The sequence below is a fragment of the Pongo abelii genome, chromosome Y, assembly GCF_028885655.2.
Source record: "Pongo abelii isolate AG06213 chromosome Y, NHGRI_mPonAbe1-v2.0_pri, whole genome shotgun sequence".
Taxonomy (NCBI): domain Eukaryota; kingdom Metazoa; phylum Chordata; class Mammalia; order Primates; family Hominidae; genus Pongo; species Pongo abelii.
Window position 1 is genome coordinate 2,245,090 of NC_072009.2, and position 22,641 is coordinate 2,267,730.

Here is a 22,641-nt window from a genome sequence, read left to right on the forward strand (position 1 = left end):
TGCATTCCAGCCTGGGTGACAGAGCAAGACCCTGTCTCAAAGAAAAATAAATAAATAAATAAAATATACTAAAGGAAATACAAATATTTTATCTCAAAATATATTTCTTTAATATATTGGGGAATACTCCTGAAATGCTATCTTTCCACTTCTCAAAAGAAGACATTCATATGGCCAAAAAAAAAACATATAGAAAAACCTCAACACCGCTGATTCTTAGAGAAATGCAAATCAAAGCCACAATGAGATACCATCTCCCACCAGTCAGGATGGTGATTATTAAAAAGTCAAAACACAACAGGTGCTGGCGAGGTTGTGGAGAAATAGGAACACCGTTACACTGTTGGTGGGAGTGTAAATGAGTTCAACCATTGTGGAAGGCAGTGTGGCGATTCCTCAGACACCTCAAGGCAGAATTACCACTTGACCCAGCAATCCCATTACTGGGTATGTACCCAAAGGAAAAATCATTCTATTATAAAGATACATGCATGCGTATGTTCATTGCAGCACTGTTCACAATAGCAAAGACATGGAATCAACCTAAATGCTTAAATAATAGTCTGGATAAAGAAAATGTGGTGGCCAGGCACAGTGGCTCATGCCTGTAATCCCAGCACTTTGGGAGGCTGAGGCGGGCAGATCACTTGAGGTCAGGAGTTCAAGACCAGCCTGGCCAACATGGTGAAACCCCATCTCTACTAAAAATACAAAAATTTGCTGGGTGTGATGGCGGGTGCCTGTAATCGCAGCTACTTGGGAGGCTGAGGCAGGAGAATCGCTTAAACCCGGGAAGCGGAGGTTGCAGTGAGCTGAGATTGCACCACAGCACTCCAGCCTGGGTGACAGAGCAAGACTCCATTTCAAAAAGAAAGAAAAAAAGAAAAGAAAAAAGAAAACGTGGTACATATACACCATGGAATACTATGCAGCCATACAAAAGAATGAGTTCACGTCCTTTGCAGGAACACGGAAGGAGTTGGAAGCCGTTATCCTCAGCAAACTAATGCAGGAACAGAAAATAAAATACTCCATGTTCTCACTTGTAAGTGGGAGCTGAAGAATGAGAGCACATGGACACAGGGAGAACACACACTGGGGTCTGTGAAAAGATCGGGGGTAGGGGGAGGGAGAGCCTCAGGAAGAATAGCTAATGGATGCTGGCTTCATACCTGAGTGATGGGTTGAGCTGTGCAGCAAAACACCATGGCACATGTTTACTTAGATAACAAACCTGCACATCCTGCACGTGCACCCTTGAATTTAAAATAAAAGTTGAAGAAAAAAAAGAAGAAGAAACACTGCCTTTTGTGGGGGAACTTGCGTCTGTCGATCTGCAGAGGGTCTGCTGTAAGGCAGCCAACTCTTCTCTTGTCCAGATCTAGGAGAGATTAACTGAGAGTATGGTGCCTTTAAAGACCTGAAAAGAAATATTCACCATCTCTTCTCTCTGGGGGCTGCTACCTGTGAAGCTGCATCTACATAACAAGCCCACTTTTGCTAGGAAAGCCTTTTCCTTTCTCCCTCCCATAACCTGTCTTGCAGCTAAAACCTGGTTTTGGCTGTACTCTGAGTCTGCATTCTTGTTTTTTGTTTTATTTTGTTGTATTTTGAGATAGGGTCTCAGTCGCCCAGGCTGGAGTGCAGTGGTGCAATTACATCTCTGCAGTCTTCACCTCCCAGGCTCAAGCAATCAGCATGCCTGGCTAATTAAAAAAAAAACAATTGGGCAGGTGGGGGAGGTGAGCATGGTGGCTCATGGCTGTAATCCCAGCACTTTGGGAGGCCGAGGCAGAGGCATCACCTGAGGTTAGGAGTTTGAGACCAGCCTGGCCAACATGGTGAAACCCCATGTCTACTAAAAATATAAAAATTGGCTGGGCGTGGTGGTGCATGCCTGTACTCCCAGCTACTCAGGAGGTTGAGGCGGGAGAATCGCTTGAACCCGACAGGTGGAGGTTGGAGTGAGTCGAGATTGCGCCACTGCACTCCAGCCTGGGCGACAGAGGGAGACCCAGTGTCAAAAAAAAAAAAAAAAAAAAAAAAATGGTTGTGGTCAGAAACAAGGAAATGTAGGGAAGCCATAAACTCAGTAATGAACTGGACTCCTTTTAGGGAGTAGATTAGGCTGTTCCTGGTGTGTGTTACCAGATACTCTGAAATATTCCTCGGTCGAATGCCTCTAAGAATGATGTAGTCGACCACAAACCTCCCCCATCTGTTATATCTCCTTGTCTTGTCCCCCCAAATTGTTTTCTCCTTGCTTTGCTTTTCCTGATGGGGCTCAGGAAACATTCCAGCAAAATATGGAACTCTGGCATTTGAGAAAACAATTTAAGTACGAAGGTCACTTTCACCTTTACCCTCATGGTTCTTCCTTAACATCGGTCATCAAACCTCGGAAGGACTCTCTGACCTTACCCGGAAGGACTCTCTGACCTTACCCGGAAGCAGGTCAGGGGACCCTCATTCCAGAGGTGCCCTCCCTATACCAGGAGGAAGAGAATATCCTTAACTCTGAACATGCAGGGACGCAGAAGAATCTGAACAAACAGGCCCTGCTAAGTTCCCGCAGTTTATTCTCATTAGATCAGATCCTTTTGCTACAGGTGTGTAAAACAGAGCCACTCCATCTTGAATAGGGGCTGGGTAAAATGAGGCTAAAACCTACTTGGCTGCATTCCCAGATGGTTAAGGCATTCTAAGTCACAGGATGAGATAGGAGGCTGGTACAAGATACAGGCGATAAAGACCTTCCTGATGAAACAGGTTGCAGTAAAGCAGCCAGCCAAAACCCACCAAAACCAAGATGGCCACAAGAGTGACCTCTGGTTGTCCTCGCTGCTACACTCCCACCAGCACCATGACAGTTTACAGATGCCATGGCAACGTCAGGAAGTTACCCTACATGGTCTAAAAAGGGGAGGCATGAATAATCCACCCCTCATTTAGCATATCTTCAAGAAATAACCATAAAAATGGGCAACCAGGAGCCCTCCGGGCTGCTCTATGGAGTAGCCATTCTTTATTCCTTTTGTTTCCTAATAAACTTGCTTTCACTTTACTCTGTGGAATCACCCCGAATTCTTTCTTGCTCGAGATTCAAGAACGCTCTCTTGCGGTCTGGATTGGGACCCCTTTCCTGTGGCGCTTTTCTTCAATAATCATACTTCTCCATCACTGTCCACTCTTCATTAAAACTAAACATATCACATCTGTAATCCCGGCACTTTGGGAGGCCAAGGTGGGTGGATCAACTGAGGTCAGGAGTTCGAAACCAGCCTGGCCAACATGGTGAAACTCTGTCTCTACTAAAAATACAAAAATTAGCCAGACGTGGTGGTGCTTGCCTATAGTCCTGGCTACTCGGGAGGCTGAGGCAGGAGAGTCGCTTGAACTCAGGAGGTGGAGGTTGCAATGAGCCGAGATCCCATCACTGCACTCCAGCCTGGGTGACAGACTGAGACTCCATCTCGAAAACAAACAGAAAAACCAAAAAACCTAAGCATAAAAATACTCAGATTTTCCTGTTTCTTTCTTTATGACGGCTTCTGTGTCACATAAAACCTAAATACATGGGCCTGCTTTTCTCTTGCTATTCTGTCTTTTGTTCTAGGGGCCTTAGTCGTAAACCCGATGATGGGTGAGGAAACATGTTTCTCTCTCCCTGCTACCCTGCCATTACGACAGGCCACAGGCAGCACTTCCAGCTGCTCCGTGGATGTGCTGCAACTTGAATTTGAACTTATTTCAAGTTCTTTGCCTTCAGAATGGTCAGGAATAGAGCCCATATTCCAGGTGAACCACAGCCCCATCATGTCAACAGGTTTAGACGCAATGACATTGGGGAGGCTCGACTGCTGAAAGTGAAGAAGGAAAGCGCTTCCTAGGATAGGGTTTGTAAAGAAGCTTAAATCAGTGATGTCTCCTTGCGTCCGGTCCATGCCAATGTGCAATTCCATTTTCTTTCCCTCTTTACAGAAAAGGCTGGTCCCTGACTCTGGAACTGTATGCATGAGATGTTTCTCCTGAATCTACAGAGAAGCAAATCCCCATGACTCAAAGACAGAATCTGTGAAATTTTACTGTCTGATCTGGGAACAGTTTTTAGGATGTCATTGTCATCTGTTGATTGGATTTTGAGTTGACCCCCAAAAGTTCAGATTAAAAAACATGTGTCTGAGCAGATCTGGTAGGTGGTGCCCCTCTTCTTTTTTTTTTTTTTTTTTTTTTTTTTGAGATGTAATCTTGCTCTATTGCCCAGGCTGGAGTGCAGTAGTGTGATCTGAGCTCACCACAACATACGCCTCTCAGGTTCAAGTAATTCTCCTGCCTCAGTCTCCAGAGTAGCTGGGATTACAGGCACTCACCGCCATGCCCAGCTAATTTTTGTATTTTTAGTAGAGATGGGGTTTCACCATGTTGGCCAGGCTGGTCTCGAACTCCTGACCTCAGGTGATCCACCCACCTCAGCCTCCCAAAGTACCGGGATTACAGGCATGAGCCACTGTGCCCAGCCTGCCTTTCTTTTCTTGCATGTCTCTGGCTGGTATTTAGTGTGCGAACATGGCATCACTGGTACTCTACTAGCCAGCTGAAAAGACGCATACACAGGCTCGCACATCAAGTTACTGCCAAGTTAATTATTGCTGTAAAAATGCTTTGTACCACTGAGGGGGCACAGACCACGAAATTTCCAATGTATGAACTCTGGGCTACCAAATACTGTTTACCTTTGGGCACTGTGAACTCCGAGGAAAATTCCAGTGATTTGGGGGCAGTCACAAGGCAAAGTGGTCCAAATGGCCTGAACTCAGAATCAAAGAGCCCTTCGTCTTGATCCCAGCCCACTGCTAATGAACTCTATGGCCCTGTGTTGTTTTCTTATCAGCAGACGTGAGCTAGTAAGTCCAATATCCATGTATCACAATTGTTTCCCAATGAATGAACACACAGAAAGTTATATGACCATACAAAAATGTCAGGTAAAAATTTAATTGTTTGTCCATCAATCCATCTATTCACTCATCTATCCACTCATCCATCTATTCTTTTACCCACCCATCTATCCAGCTATCTATCCGTCTGTCCATCTATCTATCCATCTATCCATTTGTCCATCCATCCATCCATCCATCCATCCACCCACTCATCTATCTCTCTACCCATTCATCCATCCAGCCAGTAATCTGTCCATCCATCCATCCATTCGTTCATCCATCTATCCATCCATCCACCCACCCACCCACTCATCTCTCTACCCCTCCAGCCACCCAGTAATCTGTCCACCCATCTATCCTTCCAACCATCCATCCACGCACCTATCCACCCACCTATCTATCTGTCCATCTATCCATAGATCAATCCATCTATCCCCCCTTTCATCCATCCATTTAATCATCTGTCCATTTATCCATTCCTCCACCCACTCATCCATTCAACCATTTATTCATCTATGTATCCATCCATTCATCCATCCACCCAACTATCTATCCATCCAATCATCCACTCATCTTTCCATCCATCTATCCACTCATCCCCTCATCCATCCACCCATTTGTCCACTCATTTATTCATTCATCTAGCCATCTATCTCTTTATCCATCCTTCCAGCAAGTGATCCATCTATTCATGCATCCGGATGGCTGTCTGTCCATTCATTCATCCATCCACCACTTCCTACCCCCAGACCCATCTATCCACCCATCATCCACTGACTTCAAAAGCTTCATTTGATCGTCTGTGCAGCAGACATGGTGTGTGATGCTCTGACACCTCTTAAGTGCTATGGTTGCCCACAAGAACCTCACGGGAGGTCTCTAAGTTGGGCTCAGACCTTGGTAATGAAAACCAGAAATAAAAGTGATTTAAAGAAAGCTGACAGAAACCTAACTTTAGCAAATGGTAAGATAAAAATGTACTCCTTTGTCCTGTAAAAGAAGTTGGGAGAGTGAGTCGGGCTGGCACAGCCGTCCTGCTGTATCACCAGCCACCCTGATACCTTTGCTCAACGTGTTCTGCCATGCTTAGAATACAACTTCTGGCTGGGCGCGGTGGCTCATGCCTGTAATCCCAGCATTTTGGGAGGCCGAGGTGGGCGGATCATGAGGTCAGGAGTTCGAGACCAACCTGGCCAACAAGGTGAAACCCTGTCTTTACTAAAAATACAAAAAGTAGCCAGGCATGGTGGTGCATGCCTGTAATCCCAGGTACTGGGGAGGCTGAGGCAGAAGAATCGCTTGAACCCAGGAGGCGGAGGTTGCAGTGAGCCAAGATTGTGCCACTGCATTCCAGCCTGGGCCACAGAGCAAGACTCCATCTCAAAACAAACAAACAAACAAACAAACAACACACACACAACTTCTATCCTGTAGGAGAGTTCCTGCTCCAAACTGGCTGCTGGGACTCCAGCCATCACATCGTTATTCTAGGCAGGTTCAGGATGAAGCAAAGACAAAAAAAAAAAAAAAAAAAGAAAGAAAGAAAAAAGAAAAATTATTCTGCCTCCAGGAGTGGAGTGCATAGTTAGACTGCTGCATTCCTCAAACCCCTGAGGTGGGCCCCGGGGTGCGGGGCCAGCCCCTCTGGCCTTGCCTGTGTCTGATCCAGGGGCACAGGTGGCCTGGGGAGAGACGGAGTTGCCGCAGGCCTGAAACAGCACAAGACCAATGTTACCGAAGGGCCCCTGACGCAGCCTGCTGGAGCGGGTCGCCAAGGACCAGGACTTAGCCAGGCGACCCAGATAGGGGTCTTATCCCCAACCCCAAACCACGACCACAAGTCCTCACTCCCAACCCTGTCTCTGAGCTTGCGGCGGAACGTCCTTGGTCCCGCGCAGAGGGGGTATCCGCAGTGTGTCTCAAAGCCCCCCACCCCCGCCATCCTTCTCCACTGAGCGCCCCCAGTTCGGACGCTCCAGAAAGGACCAGGGGCCATGGCTGCCTGTCGAGGCCTACGCCTTCCTGAGCAGGGAAGGGATTGCACTTTGCACCCCTTGGGGATCGCCCTGAGCGCCCCGTGAGCAGCGGGAAGGGGGCCCCATACTTTTCTGAGCAAAGGAGCAGGAAGAGTTTCATTTCCTCCCCGTTGGGGCTGCCTGTTAGGAACAGAGAGGGGACAGCAAGGGCGAGCGCGGAGAGGCCCACAGCTCTCCAAGAAGGGCGGCGGTTTCTCTTGGCTCCAGGTAGGGGCCGCCCTGGGGCGTGCATTTAAGGGGCTGTAGAGAGGGAGGGACCCGCACTTTCCCGAGAATGTTGGGGGTTGCACTTTGCTCTAGTTGGCGGCGTCCTGGCGACGGGCTTGTGGGCGGGGGGCACTCACAGTTTCCTGAGAAGGGAAGGGGGGCGTCCCGTGGTCCCCTCGGCGCCGCCCGAGCCACCTCCGCCCGCCCCTTCTTCTGTCCCCTCCCCGGGCCCGGCGTTCCCTCCCCTTCCGTGCGCAAGTGGAGGCCGGGGCGGGGCGGGGCGGGTCAGGGCAGGCGCAGCCTGGGCTGAGTTTGCAGGGCTGCTCCCCTCACCCAACCCCTTGGAGTCCTCTGCGCGCTACGCCCCACCCGACGCGTGGGGGAGGTTCCGTCCCGCCGCCTTCGCCCGCGCGCTGCACTCGCGGACGGTCTCTGCTCGCCTTGGGCGCGCCCTGGGGCGCCGGGCTGCGCTGGCGCTGCTGCTCCTCGGCCTGCTGCGTCCTCTGGTGGCCGCCCCGGGTGAGCGAGCGGCGGGATCCGGGTGGGGGACGGGGGGGACGGGGGGGAGGTGGCGCGGGCTGGGCCTGGGGATCCGCTTGGGGATGTGGGGTGCGGGGGCGGGGCGCCCCGCGGGGACACCCGGCCCCTCTTCAGTGCCCGGCGGGACGCGCTGTGCCCACGGGGGCCCAGGTCCGGAGGAGGCGCCCACTTTCTTCCCAACGCTCTTTCTGGGGCCAGGTGGGAGCCGTTTCAGAGGAAAAAGTCAGCGTTTCTTTTGTAAACCAAAAAGTATCTGGGACAAGTCTCAATGTGTTTGAGTTGATTTGGCGAAGGTCAGGAAGGAGCCCAGGAGACGAGTCTATGCCTTTCTCAAAGACGATATTGAGAGCTTCGGTATTTAAAGAGGGGAAAGTACACTGGACGGGAAAGAAGGAGGAAGGCTCATTTTACCGAATTCACCTGTTGCAAAAGAAAAGGAGCAGGTAGAATAGTCAATTATGTATTTGTCTTGCGCTCACTCAGTTGGCACTTTACTAAGATAAGGTCAACAGAGAGTTGTTGCACTCTTTCTCTGCATCTGTCTGCTTGGGAACAGAAGGAAAGACAGCTTCTTGCCTGACTCAGCTTCCAGCTTTATTATTATTATTATTATTAATTATTTTGGCAGAGTGAACTGGGATTCCAAGTTTTACTTTTCCTTCTACAGTTTTCAGAATCGCAAACTCTTAAATTTAGGGGAACCTGGGGAAGAGGTGGCATCCGATTCCCCCCAACCCTGGTGACGTTCTTATGGATCTTACGGATACTGCATTCTCTCTTCTCTTTCTCTCTTCGCTCTTCTCTTTCCTTTCTCTCTCTCCTGTCTCTTCTCTCTCTCCTCCTCTTCTCTCCCTCTTCCTCTCTGTGTCCTCTCCTCTCTCCCCCCACGTCTTCTCTCTCTCCCCTCTCCTCTCTCTCCTTTCTCGTCTCTCTCTCTCCTCTTTCCTCTCTCTCTTCTCTCGCTCTCCTTTCTCTCGCTTTTCTCTCTCCTCACTCTCCTCTCTCCCTCTCTCTCCCTCTCATCTCTCTTTCCTCTCTCTCTCGCCTCTCTCTCACCTCTCTCCCCTCTCTCTCTCCTCTCTCTCCCCCCTCTTCTCTCTCTCCTTTTCTCTCTCGTCTCTCTCTCCTCTCCTCTCTCTCCTCTTTCCCATCTCTCTCCTCTCTCTCCTCTTTCCCATCTCTCTCTCCTCTCTTCTTCTCTCTCATCTCTCTCGCCTATCTCTCTCTGTCTCCTCACTCTCTCCTCTCTCTTGTCTCTCTGTCGCCTATCTCTCCTCTGTCTCCTGTCTCTCTCCCCTCTCTCTCTCCTCCGTCTCCTCTATCTCCTCTCTCCCCCTCTTCTCTCTCTCTCCTCTCTCTCTCTCCTCTCTCTGTCTCTCTCTCTCTCTTACTCCCTCTTTTTCTCTCATGCTCGTCTTTTACTGTTTTCACCTGAGGGAAGAGTGATGCGAAGATAGGAATTCACGTTTTCTGAAGTATTTGGAAACGTGGGGCCATGGTGTTTTCTCCACCTGTTTTTGGGTCATTCCTTCCTCATTTCTCAGAACATTGGTATTAACAGCTCATTTCCCTCCTTTAAGGGCTGACTTTGACTTAGCGATGCCTTTCGTGATGGAGGAAACAGTGAGTAACTTTTTAAAGTCTCCTCTGTTGCTGACTTTGTTGATTGTCATTGAATTATCATTTTCGAGACATCTCTTTTGCATGATAAATGGATTGAGTTTGGACAGTGGGAACATAGGAAGTATATGTGTTGTTTATTTTTGTTGTTGGATTTTTGATTTTTTTTTTTTTTTTTTTTTTTTTACCAGCATGGTGGCTTTTGTTTTTGTTTTTTTTTTTTTGAAGTGTAGGTTCAGAGTCTCACTCTGTGGCCCAGGCTGGAGTGCGGTGGCGTGATCTCGGCTCTCTGCAACCTCCGCCTCCTGGGCTTAAGCGATTCTCGTGCCTCAGCCTCCTGAGCATCTGCGATTACAGGCACCCACTACCACGCCCGGCTAATTTTTGTCTTTTTAGTAGGGGCTGGGTTTTGCCATGTGGAGCAGGCTGATCTCAAACTCCTAAACTCAAGCTATGCACTCACCTTGGCCTCCCAAAGTGCTGGGATTATAGGTGCAAGCCGTCACGCCCAGCCAGTATGCTGGCTTTTATTTTAAAATGGCTAGTCTTTGGAACAACGTAAGTCAAATGTGACTCCCTTGGCCAGGTCAGGCCTCATGGGCATAGATCTGTGCAGTCACACAGGGACCTGTGCTTACAAGGGTGCCGTGTTGCTTTATTGCTGTGTTGCTGCCATCTTCAAATTCTTCATACAGTTGGAACAATGGGTCGCACATTTTCATTTTGCACAGGGCCTCCCAAGTTCTGGAGGTGGTTTGGACATCTGGTTTAGCTTTCTTTGAAAATACTTGAAGTTAAATCCTGTACCTGGAAGACGACAGAAGGGAATTGGCAGGAGGCTACGTGTATGGGTATCCCCACCGTGACAAAAACAAGGGCCAGTTTTTTACCTGTTTAGTGAACAGTCTCTGTGCAAATTGATATTTCATTTTCTTTTCTCATCGCTATGGAAATTGATTTTTCATTTTCTGGTCGCTGTGGAAATTGATTTTTCATTTTCTTTTCTGGTCGCTATCGAAATTGATTTTTCATTTTCTGGTCGCTATGGAAATTGATTTTTCATTTTCTTGACTACTAGGTACTGATGACTGCAACTCTCATGTTTTACAAACAGGTGACCCAGCACCACCTAATCCTCCCAAACCAAAGCCAGATCCAAACCCCAACCGACCTGGTTTCACTGGTAAGAGCCTCTAACCCTACGGGTGGTCTCTATATTGTTTATTGTAACTTTATTTTATACTTATTAATAAGAATATTAATTCACATTTTCTCATGTTTTCTCATTTCTATCATATGACATTTACTGACAATTAAATACTATTCTATCTAAATATATAATAAAATACATTAATTTCTTTAATCCCTAATGTTGAAAACATTGTGTCTTCTGACATTTTAGAATTATGAATTACAAAGCCAATTTGAGTCAACTTTGTCTACTCTTTTTCATTCCTTTGAAGAGATTTCTGGCATTCAAATTGTCTAGATCAATGCTCGTGAGTACTTTTATAGCTTTTAACCTGGTTGTTTGCCCCAGAATTGTACCAATTTGATTTGATACCAGGGTATCTGCAAATGTCCCTGTCTTCGAACCTTTTCCAGTAGCAATTATCACCAACAAAACCTTTGTCAAATAGTGTAATTATTATATCAAACCGGTCTTAGTTTTACATCTCTCGTTCTGAAATGTAAAAAGCATAATGCATCCCAATGGGCCAAGGAGACTTCTTCTTTTGTGTATTGGATGCTTTGACCTTGATCCTTCAATTCATGGTGCCCGCCACCAGGCCCAGCTCATTTTTGTATTGTTAGTAGAGATGGGGTTTCACCATGTTGGCCAGGCTGGTCTGGAACTCCTGACCTCAGATGTTCTGCCTGCCTCAGCCTCCCTACCTACTGATGTATGAGCCTTCTTCAGTGATTTATCGATATTAAAGATTACCAGCCACTTATTATGAAAATGGTTTTGCACTTTATTTTTGCCTTTGAGTATTTTTAACAGGAATGTTTTACAAGTGGTATGTTTATTTTTTTATGGTGTCTTATGTTTGTGTGGATATCCTGCTTTTTGTAACTTTTTTTCCTTTTAAATTGAGAATCATTTTGCTATTGTCCCTTCTCTTCGGAGAAGTAAAACCTTCTTTTTAGTTTCATTTGAATTGTTTATCACTGTAGGTCGATTCAAGGAATGGTAACGCGTTTTCAATGTTGAGTTTTTTCTTTTTTTTTTTTTTTTTTGAGACAGAGTCTCCCTCTGTCGCCCAAGCTGGAGTGCAGTGGCATGATCTTGGCTCACTGCAACCTCCACTTCCTGGGTTCAAGTGATTCTTGTGCCTCAGCCTCCCAATTAGCCGGGATTACAAACACGCACCACCATGCCCAGCAAATTCTTGTATTTTCAGTAGAGATGGGGTTTCACCATGTTAGCCAGGCTGGTCTTGAACCCCTGACCTCAGGTTATCTATCTGCCCACCTCAGCCTCTCAAAGTGCTGGGATTACAGGTGTGAGCCACCATGCCGGCCTGAGCTTTTTCTTTGAGATTCGATTTGTCTCTTTCTCTTGTTCATTCTGTCAATGGGTTTCTAAAGTGTTTTTTTCCTTGTTTTTGTTACTCTGAATCCATTTTCATGTCCACTATTTTTCTGTTTATTTCTGTCATGTAGAAGATATTGTGTGTATATTTTTTTACTATCCATGAAATGATGACCCTTTGTTAAATTCCAATCTTTTTCTTTTCATTTCTGACCTTTTCTAAGAAGTCGGTATGTTATTTGGTAATGGGTTTTTAAAATTTTCCCTGTTCCTAGATTTATACGTTCTCTTTACAGTTTATTTGTAATTTAGTTCTATGGCCTTTGCTAGAAAACTCAGGACAACTTTTAATATGTAGAGCTGTAAATACGGTAGACAGCTTTTTTTCCAGACATTAGGACAAAAACCCAAAGAGATTCACCTTTAAATAAACTAAATCATTTCAATAAGTGTCTTTCTCTTCTAGTATACTTTTTTTTCTGAACACATAGGTTCTCATACCATGAGATTTCTTCTTTCTATACAATATATGTGAAAAATCATGTGCTTTTTATTCATTACTTGTGTATTTTAATGTGGTTTTGAAAAAAAGATTCATTTTGATGTAGCCCCTCATGTTTCTTTCATTTGAGCCTCCTTGATCACTCCCAATATAAAATGTGCCTCGACCTTAATTGGGACTTGAAAAGCTTGGAACTAGAAGGCTGGGCCAGGTAAGGTGGCTCACATCTGTAATCCCAGCACCTTAGGAGGCCGAGATGGCTGGATCACTTGAGGTCAGGAGTTCAAGACCAGCCTGACCAACATGGAGAAACCCTGCCTCTGCTAAAAATACAAAAATTAGCCGGGCATGGTGGCGCATGCCTGTAATCCCAGCTACTCGGGAGGCTGAGGCAGGAGAATGGCTTGAACCTGGGAGGCGGAGGTTGCAGTGAGCTGAGATCACACCACTGCACTCCAGCCAGGCAGAAGGACAAAACTCCATATGAGAAAAAAAAAAGAACTAGAAAGCTGGCTTTGAAACTAGCATGAATGTCACATTAGTTTGTGGAGCCCAGCTGGGTGGTTAGAGCTACTTTTCAGACACAGATCAGAATCTGTCAGTCACAGATCAGATCACAGTCACCTGCCCTACCTCTTATGGTCTGCCTTGCTGAAGGTGTTGGGGACCTGGGAGGAGATAATGGGGAATCAACAGGACAGAGTTGTGTGCAGGCAGATTCGGAGTCCCAACTGGGTCCAGGCAGCACAGTTGATTTACAAATGACATTATTTCTCTCTCCCTCCCTCTCTCGCTGTCATCTCTTACTCTTTTCATCTGGGGGAAGAATGATGTGAAAATGGTCAGGAATTTACTTTTTCAAATGAGATCCTGGTCAGTGTGATATTCAGAAAAGTCTTTAGTCATGTGGGTCTCTGGTGATTTCTCCATCTGTTTCCAGGGTCATTCCTTCCTCATTTCTCAGAGCTTTACTATTAACAGACCGTTTCCTTCCTTTAGGGGCTGACTTTGACTTAGCAGATGCCTTTGGTGATGGAGGAAACAGTGAGTAACTCGTTAAAGTCTCCTCTGTTGCTGATTGGTTATTGTCACCAAATTACTGTCATTTCCAAGAGACTTACCTCTTTTGCATAATCCGTGGATTGGGTTTATACAGTGGAAATATTGGAAGTATATGCCTTGTTGTGCTTTTTGTTGTTGTTGGATTTTTGTTTGTTTTCCCACCAATATGCTGGCCTTTATTTTAAAATTGTTACAGTCTTTGGAATGATATAAGGCAAATGTCACTTCCCTGGCCAGGTCAGACTTCATGGGCATGTGACCTGTGACGTCACACAGGGACCTGTGCATACAAGGGCACCATGTTGGTATATTACTCTGTAGCTGCCATCTTGAAATTCTTCATAAAATTGGAACAGAATCTTGCATTTTCATTTTGTGCAGGACCTCTCAAATTCTGGAGGTGGTCTGGACACCTGGCTTAGTTTTCTTTGAAAATACTTGAAGTTAAATCCTGTAGCTGGAAGATGATGGAAGGGAATTGGCAGGAGACTATGTGTATGGGCATCCCCACCATGACAAAAACAAGGGTCATTTTTTACCTTTTTAGTGAACGGTCTCCATGCAAATTGATTTTTCATTTGCTTTTCTGGTCGCCATGGAAATTGATTTTTCATTTGCTTTTCTGGTCGCCATGGAACTTGATTTTTCATTTGTTGACTGCAAGGCACTGATGATCGCCAACTCTCATGTTTTACAAACAGGTGACCCAGCACCACCTAATCCCCCCAAACCAAAGCCAGATCCAAATCCCAACTGACCTGGTTTCACTGATAAGAGCCTCTAACCCTACGGAGTGGTCTCTGTGTTGTTTACCTGGCAGTGATGTCCGTGTCATCTGAGAAGAGGAGATTTCAGGTGAGCCTGTTCCTACTGTTGAATTACAAGGTAATTCCAGTGTTCAAGTAGTGGAAAACCTAGATTACGAAAATATGTTTTTGGTTTGGATTTTATTTTCCTTTTCTTGATTTTACTTCAAAGATAAATGGAACTTCCAAATAATTGAATAAGAGCTTTTAGATGTAGACTTGATATGAGGAAAAGAATCTGTGTTTCCCATGGAGAAACCAACTTGTTTTAAATAATTAGATTTTTACTGAGTGTTTTTCTTTATATGTTTGTTTAATTTTTAACACAGAAAACTATCAAGATGCTCTAAATCCTGTTGACATTTTTATGGTTTTTTGCTGGTAATGTTATTATTGGCATAAGAATATTCCTTGACCATTTTGTCATGTCATTTAATCATTTGTATCATACGACTTTACATTATTATACTACATACTTAATTACATACTTTGGTTTCTTTAACTAATCCCTAATTCTGAAGTTCTGTTTCTTCTGATGTTTTGGAATTATAAATTACAAAGCAAATTTGACTGCCCTTCATGCACTTTCCTTTATGTTTGAAGATATATTTCTAGAGTGGAAGTTGTTTAGATCGATGTGTGTGAGTACTTTTGTAGCTTCTGACATGGTTTTGAAATTGACCCAGAATTGCACCAATTTATTTTGATGGCGGCGGGGTGCGCAGATGACCCTTTCCTCACCCTGTCTCCGATATTGGTGTTCACCAAAACATCTTTGTCCAGTAGTGCAAAATGTCATGCTAACCTTGTCTTAGTTTCACGTCTTTAATTCTGAAACTTGAAGCAAAAACAATGCATCAGTGGGCCGTGGAGACTTCTTCTTCTGTGTATGGGATACTGTGTCTTTTATTCTTCTATTCTGGTGTGTCCTCCCTGATTTGTAGTCATTTTTGAATTATTTATAGACAATAAACATTGCCCAATATATTATGAAAATGTGTTTCCACTTTATTGTCGCCTCTGAAAACATTTTGAACAGAACCATTTACAAGCAAGGCTTGAATTTTTCTTTTTTATGTTGTCTTAGGTTTGTGTGAGTTTCCACTTTTGTGTAACACGTTTTTCCTTTAACTTCAGAACCATTTGATCACTGTCTCTCTTCCCTCTTGGGAAAAAGAAAACCATCTTTTTCTTTTCATTTGAATTACTTACAACTGTGAGTTGATCTATAGAGTGCTAAAGTATTTGTAAAATCGAGCATTTTCATTGGGACTCAAATTCTTCTGTGTGCCTTTTTCTCCTGGTGATTTATTTAAATGGATTTCTAAGATGTTTTCCTGCCGGTATTGATTTGTTTTGGTGAGTACATTTTTATGTGTGCTATTTGTCTCTCTATTTCTGAACTATAGCAACATTTTTGTGCATTCTCTCTTACTCTCCATTGAATGATGAACCCTTAGGAACTTCCAATTGTTTTCATTTCTTAATGTTTCTAAGACCGACATGTTATTTAAAATTTGTCTTCTTTTCTATGTTTTCTCGTTGTCTTCAGAGTGCATTCGTATTTTTGTTGAATTGGCTTTGCTAGAGAACACGATGGCTTTAAGTATGAGTGAAGAGAGTAGACATTTTTTATTCCTGATTTCAAGGTAAAAACCTAAAGAGGTTCACCTGTAAATAAAATAGATTGTCTTTACAAAACCAGATATTCATTCCAAGAAGATCTCTCTATTCTAGTATACTTTTTTTCCCTAAACATACAATAGTATAGGTTCTCATATTGTGAGACTTCTTATTTCTTTATACACAATATATTTGAAAAATCATTGGATTTTTAGTGATTACTAATGTACTGTTACATGGTTTTGAAAAGTGTTGGTTCAAAGTTTCCTTCATTTAAGCCTCTTTTTTTCTCCCTTCCCCATATAAAAATTTCATGATGGCCGGGAATAGAGGTTCACACATATCATCCCAGCACTTTGGGAGGCTGACATGGGAGCATCTTTTGAGCCCAGGAGTTCAAGACCAGCCTGGGCAACATAGCAAAACCCCCCTCTACAATGAAATGAAAAATTAGCCAGGCATGGTGGCACATACCTGCTGTGCCACCTGCTTGGGAGGCTGAGGCAAGAAGAGTGCTTGAGGCCAGGAGGCGGAGCCTGCAGTGAGCTGTGGTCACACCACTGCACTCCAGCCTGGGTGACAGAGGAAGACCCTGTCTCAAAACAAAACAAAAATGGTTCCTCGACTTTAGTTAGGATTTGAAAACCTTAGAACTGGAAGGCAGCCTCTGAAATGATCAAGAATGTCACAGCAGTTTGTGGAATACACCTGGGCGGGTAGACCCACTTTTTAGACACTCTCTAGCCCAAATCTGATCACAGTCATTCTTCCTCACCTCTTAGGGTCTCCCTCACAGAAGGTGTTGGGGGACTCGAACGAGATGTTGATGGGATGGAAATAACCAGTCCACTTGCTTCTGTTTAGAAACTCCTACAGTCTTTGGAATGATGTAAGGCAAATGTGACTCCCCTGGCCAGGTCAGGCTTCATGGGCATGCAGCTTGTGAAGTCACCCAGGGACCTGTGCTTACAAAGGCGCCATATTGGTTTACTGGTCTGTAGTTACCGTGTTGCTCTTCTTCATACAGTTGAGATGAGGGATCCCACATATTTGTTTTGCACGGGACCTTGCCAACTCTGTCACTGGTCTAGACACCTGCTTTAGTTTAATTTGATATTAAGCAATGTAGCCGGAAGATGATGGAAGAAAGTTGGCAGGAGGCTGTGTGTACGGTTATCCCTGCCATGACAAGCAACAAGCTCCAACTTTTACCTGATCCATCAGCCATCTCTATGCAAATTGATGTTTCATTTTCTTTACTCCAAGACACTCACGATTGCAACTCTCATTGTCACAAACAGATGACCCAGCACCTCCTAATTCACCCAAGCCGAAGCCAAATGCGAACCCTGAGCAGCCTGGATTCATTGGTAAGTGCTTCTCACTCTATAGGTTGTCTGTATATTGTCCACAGTAGAGTGGTATCCACATCAGCTGGACGAGAGGCTTTCCGATGAGCACGTGCTTGCTGTTGACTTTCTGTACAGTTACTCCAGTGGGCAGGGGGTGAAATACACAGTTTTCTGCAATAGATATTTGACTTGCATTTTATTTTTAGTTTGCTGATTTTACTTCCAAGATTGTATGGAACTTCTAAAACACCAAGCACAAGATTTTCATATGAACTTGGTATAGAGAAAGTGGCCTGTGCATTCCCTGTAGAGAAGCTTGGGTGTTTTCAATGTTTTTGCCCTTGAATATTTGTATCAGCTATTTTGACACGTGACAGCATTCTCGGGTAATCTGACTAGCAACTGTTTTTTGAACTGAATTGTTGTGAAACATTCAGGTTTTTAGTTCTTTTTTATTTTTGTTTTTAATTTTTAACACAGAAACATAAATAATGTTCATATCCTCTTGGCATTTTGGTGGTTATTTGCGCTTACATTTTATATATCAATTTAAATGAAGCAAACATTAAGTAGTAAAGCCAGTCTTCATACTGCATTGTAACATTATTTTTATTATTTTATTATTATTATTATTTGAGATGGAGTCTTGCTGTGTTGCCCAGGCTGGAGAGCAGTAGCGTGATCTCTGCTCACGGCAACCTCTGCCTCCTGGGTTCAAGCAGTTCTCCTGTCTCAGCTCCTGAGTAGTTGGGATTACAGGCATGCACCACCATGCCCGGCTAATTTTTTTGTGTGTATTTTTAGTAGAGACAGGGTTTCACCATGCTGGCCAAACTGGTCTCGAGCTCCCGACCTCAGGTGATCTGCCCACCTCGGCCTCCCAAAGTGCTGGGATTACAGGCATGAGCCACTGTGCCTGGCCTATTTTATATTTATTAATAGTCACTGAACATTTGCTCATGTCATTTTATCATTTATATCATATGACATTTACTGTCAATTATATACTATTCTATATAAATATATAATACATTAATTTATTGAATCCCTAATGTCTAAAATATTGTGTCGTCTGACTTTTTAGAATTATGAATTACAAAGCAAATTTGAGTCAACTTCATCTACTTTTTTTTTATTATTCCTTTGAAGAGATTTCTGCATTCAAATTGTCTAGATGAATGTATATGAGTCCTTTTATAGTTTTTGACCTGGTTCATCATTTGCCCCGGAACTGTCCCAGTTTATTTTGATGATGGTGTGTGCAGATGTCTCTGTCTTCACACCATCTCTATACTGGTTATCACCTGCAAAACCTTTGTCAGATAGTATAAGGATTATATCAAACTTGTCTTAGTTTCGCATCTCTAATTCTGAAATTTAAAAAAAAATAGTGCATTCCAGTTGGCCATGGATACTTCTTTTTGTGTATTGGATGTTATGCCCTTTATTCTTAAATTCTTATATGTACCTACTGATTTATAAGTCGTCTTCAGTTATTTATGGATATTAAAGATTATCAGCTACTTACTATGAAAATGTTTTTGCCATTTATTTTTGCCTTTTAATATTTTTAACAGGAATGTTTCACAAGCAAGACCTATTTTTTTATGGTGTCTTATGTTTGTGTTGGTTTTCTGGTTTTGTGACTTTTTTTTTTAACGGAGAATAATTTTGCCATTGTGTCTCCCGCTTGGGAAAAGTAAAACTGTCTTTTTAATTTCATTTGAATTGTCTTCAAACATAAGTTGATCAAAGAAGTTGTGAAACATTTTCAAAGTTGAGCTTTTTCCTTGAGATTTGATGCATCTGTTTCTCCTGATGATTTTTGTCAATGGATTTCTCAATTGTTTTTTGTTTTTGTTTTTGTTTTTTGTTTCTCTGAATCTATTTCTGTGTCCGCTATTTTTCTGTTTATCTCTATGCTATAATATACAAAGGATTTTGTATATTTTTCTTTATGATCCACAAATTGTTTGCAAATTTTTTTAATTTCCCCTTTTTTATATTTGTACATTTTGTTTACAGTTTATTTGTAATTTGGTTGTACTGTCTTTGCTAGATAAACCCAGGACAGCTTTTCATATGTAGAATTGTAAATACAGTAAACAGCTTTTATTTCAGGCTTTAGGGCAAAAACCCAGAGAGATTCACCTTTAAATAAAGTAAATCACTTCAAAAAGCCTCTTTCTACTCCAGTATACTTTTTTTCCTAAATATATAATAGCATAGTTTCTCATACCATGAAATTTCTTATTTATATACAATATATTTGACTAATTATTTGATTTTTCTTGATTACTCATGTACTCTTACATGGTTTTGTAAAAATGTTGGATTTGATGTAGCCCCTCATGTTTCTTTTATTTAAGTCTTCTTGTTATCCCCTTTCAGTATAAAAATTTCCCCAACCTGGCCGGGCACAGTGGCTCATGCCTGTAATCCCAGCACTTTGGGAGGCCGAGGTGGGTGGATCACAAGGTCAGGAGTTCGAGATCAGCTTGGCCAATATGGTGAAACCCCATTTCTACTAAAAATACAAAAATTAGCTGGTTGTGGTGGCGGGCACCTGTAGTCCCAGCTACATGGGAGGCTGAGGCAGGAGAATTGCTTGAACCTGGGAGGAGGAGGTTGTTGCAGTGAGCCGAGATTGTGCCACTGCCCTCCAGCCTGGGGAATAGAGCAAGACTCCGTCTCAAAAAAAAAAAAAAAAAATTTCCCGAACTTTAGTTGGGATTTGAAAAGCTTAAAACTAGAAGGCAAACTCTCAAACCATGGTGAGTTTTCACGTCAGTTTGTCCAGCACAAATGGGTTGGTAGAGTCACTTTTTAGACACCCTCTAGCCCCTCTTAGAGCCTCCCTGGTGGAAGGTGTTGGTTACCTGGGGGGAGATGATATTTGGACAGGAAATCAGCAGGAGAGAACCATGTGCAGGTTAGAGCTGGAATTCCAACTCTGTCCAGGCAGCACAATTGATTTATAAATTGTTTTATTTCTCTCTCTCTGGCTCTCATCTTTTGTTCTTTTCATCAGAAGGGAGAGTGATGTGAAAATGATCAGGAATTCACTTTTTCTATTGAGATTCTGGTTAGAGGGATATCCAGAAAAGTATTTAGGAACGTGGGGTTATGGTGTTTTCTGCATCTGTTTACGAGATCATTTCTTCCTCATTTCTCTCAGAACTTTGCTGTTAACAGCCCGTTTCCCTCCTTTAGGGGATGACTTTGACTTAGCAGATGCCTTACATGACAAGAAATTGTGAGTAACTCCGTAAAGTCTCCACTGTGGCTGACTTGCTTATTATCACCAAATTATTATCGTTTCCAAAAAACATATCTTTTGTGAATGATCAATGAAACCTGTTTGCACAGTGGAAAGTTAGGGAGTAGGTGTGTTGTTTGTTTTGGATGTTGTTGGACTTTGTTTTTGTTTTTACCAGTATGCATAGTTTTATTTTAAAACTCTTACAGTCTTTGGAATGATGTAAGGCAAATGTGACTCCCCTGGCCAAGTTAGGCTTCATGAGTGTGTGACTTGTTCGATCACCCAGGGACCCGTGCTTACGAGGGTGCCATATTGGTTTATGAGTCTGTAGTTGTCATCTTGAAATTCTTAATACAGTTGAGCAAGGGTTTCTGCATTTTCATTTTACACAGTACCTTGCCAATTCTGTAGCTGATCTGAAAAGCTGCCTGATAGGTTTTATTGAAAATGCTTTATAAGTACTGTAGCTGGAAGATGTTGGAAGGCTATTGGCATGAGGCTGTGTGTATGGGTATCCCCACCATGACAAAGAACAAGGTCCAATTTTTATCTGTTTAGTGAACGTCTGTATGCAAATTGATGTTTCATTTTCTTCATTGCAAGGCACTCATAATCGCAACTCTCATCTTTTACAAACAGATGAGCCAGCACCACTGAACCCACCCAAACCAAAGCCAAATCCAAACCCCAAGCAGCCTGATTCCACCGGTAAGAGCCTCTAACCCTATGGGTCATCTGTATGTTGTTTACAGGACAGTGATGTCTATGTCAGCTGGGAGGAGATTGCACATGAAACCTGTGCTCACTCTTCACTCCTTGTACAAGGAAATTCCAAAACCTCGTTTTCAACTATGTAATTTTGATTTGGATTATATTTTTAGTGTCTTGATTTTACTTCTAAGATTTTAAGATTTAAGTCATAAATCTTAAATAGAATCTTAAATTCTGAGATTTTTTTGGATTCCACCTCTAAAAAAGTTGAATACGAGGTTTTAAATACAGACATGATATGAAGGAAGGGATATTTGCTTTCCAGTGGAGAAGTGAGTGCTTTTCAAATAGTTAGATCGTTAGTGATTTTTTTTTTGTTTACATGCTTGTTTAACTTGTAACACAGAAAAATATAGTGTCCAAATCCTGTTGACAGTTTGATAGTTATGTGCTAGTAACGTTATTTTTGGCATATTCATATTTCTTGATGATTTTCTCATGTCATTTAAGTCTTTCTAACATGACTTTTACTGTCAATTTTATATTCTTATTTCACACATAATTATATACTTCAATATTTAATTTTGAAAATGTTATGTTTCTTCTAACATTTTAGAATTATGGATTTCAAAGCCAACTTGAATCAACTTTATGCCCCTGTTTTTATTCCTTCGAATCAATTTCTAGAATGCAAATTGTTTAGATCAATGTGTATGAGTACTTCTATACCTTTTGACCTGGTTCTGAAATTGGCCCAGAATTATATGAATTTATTTTGATGCCAGGGATATATGCAAATGTCCCTTTCTTCCCACCATCGTTACTGCTGCTGATCACCTAGAAAACCTTTGTCATGTACTATCACATGTAACATTAATCTTTGCCTAGTTTCAGTTCTTTAGTTCTGCAATTAAAAAAAAAAGAGTAAATAGTACATTTTTTTTGGAGATAGAGTCTCACTCTGTCACCAGGCTGGAGTGCAGGAGCACCATCTCAGCTCATCGCAACCTCTGCCTCCTGGGTTCAAGCAGTTCTGCTCCCTAGGCTCCCAAGTAGCTGGGACTACAGGTGCACGCCACCATGCCCGGCTAATTTTTTTTTTGTATTTTAGTAGAGATGGGGTTTCACCATGTTGCCCAGGCTGGTCTCCAACTCCTGAGCTCAGGCAGTCCACCCGCCTCGGCCTCCCAAAGTGCTAGGATTACAGGCATGAGCCACTGTGCCCAGCCTACTTCTTCTATATGTATTGATTATTTTGCCTTTATTCTTATCTTCCGATATGTCTGTATTGTTTTATAAGCGTTCCTCATTTTTTTATAAACATTAAATATTGCCAACCATTTACTATGAAAATGCTTTTTCATCTTATTTTTGCCATTGGATAATTTAACAGTATTTTTTGACAGGCAAGTCTTATAATTTTTATTCATGGTGTCTTATATTT

At 43.0% G+C, this 22,641-nt stretch overlaps 1 long non-coding RNA gene across 7 annotated transcripts in view; it reads left to right on the top strand.

Moving 5' to 3' along the window:
* Window positions 1–7,534: 7,534 nt before the first annotated feature.
* LOC129053353 (uncharacterized) overlaps window positions 7,535–22,641 on the top strand; it is a 55,777-nt gene continuing 40,670 nt past the window's right edge. For 5 of the 7 annotated variants that reach the window (XR_010139077.1, XR_010139078.1, XR_010139074.1 and 2 more), the window contains exons 1-8: window positions 7,535–7,702; window positions 9,304–9,346; window positions 10,458–10,526; window positions 13,381–13,425; window positions 14,145–14,298; window positions 17,174–17,242; window positions 20,438–20,480; window positions 21,126–21,194. This is a non-coding gene — a long non-coding RNA (uncharacterized LOC129053353). Of the gene's footprint in view, window positions 7,703–7,808; window positions 8,167–9,303; window positions 9,347–10,457; window positions 10,527–13,380; window positions 13,426–14,144; window positions 14,299–17,173; window positions 17,243–20,437; window positions 20,481–21,125; window positions 21,195–22,641 lie in introns of those variants that run through there. The other 2 variants (XR_008518261.2, XR_008518262.2) reach the window with 2 other exon arrangements.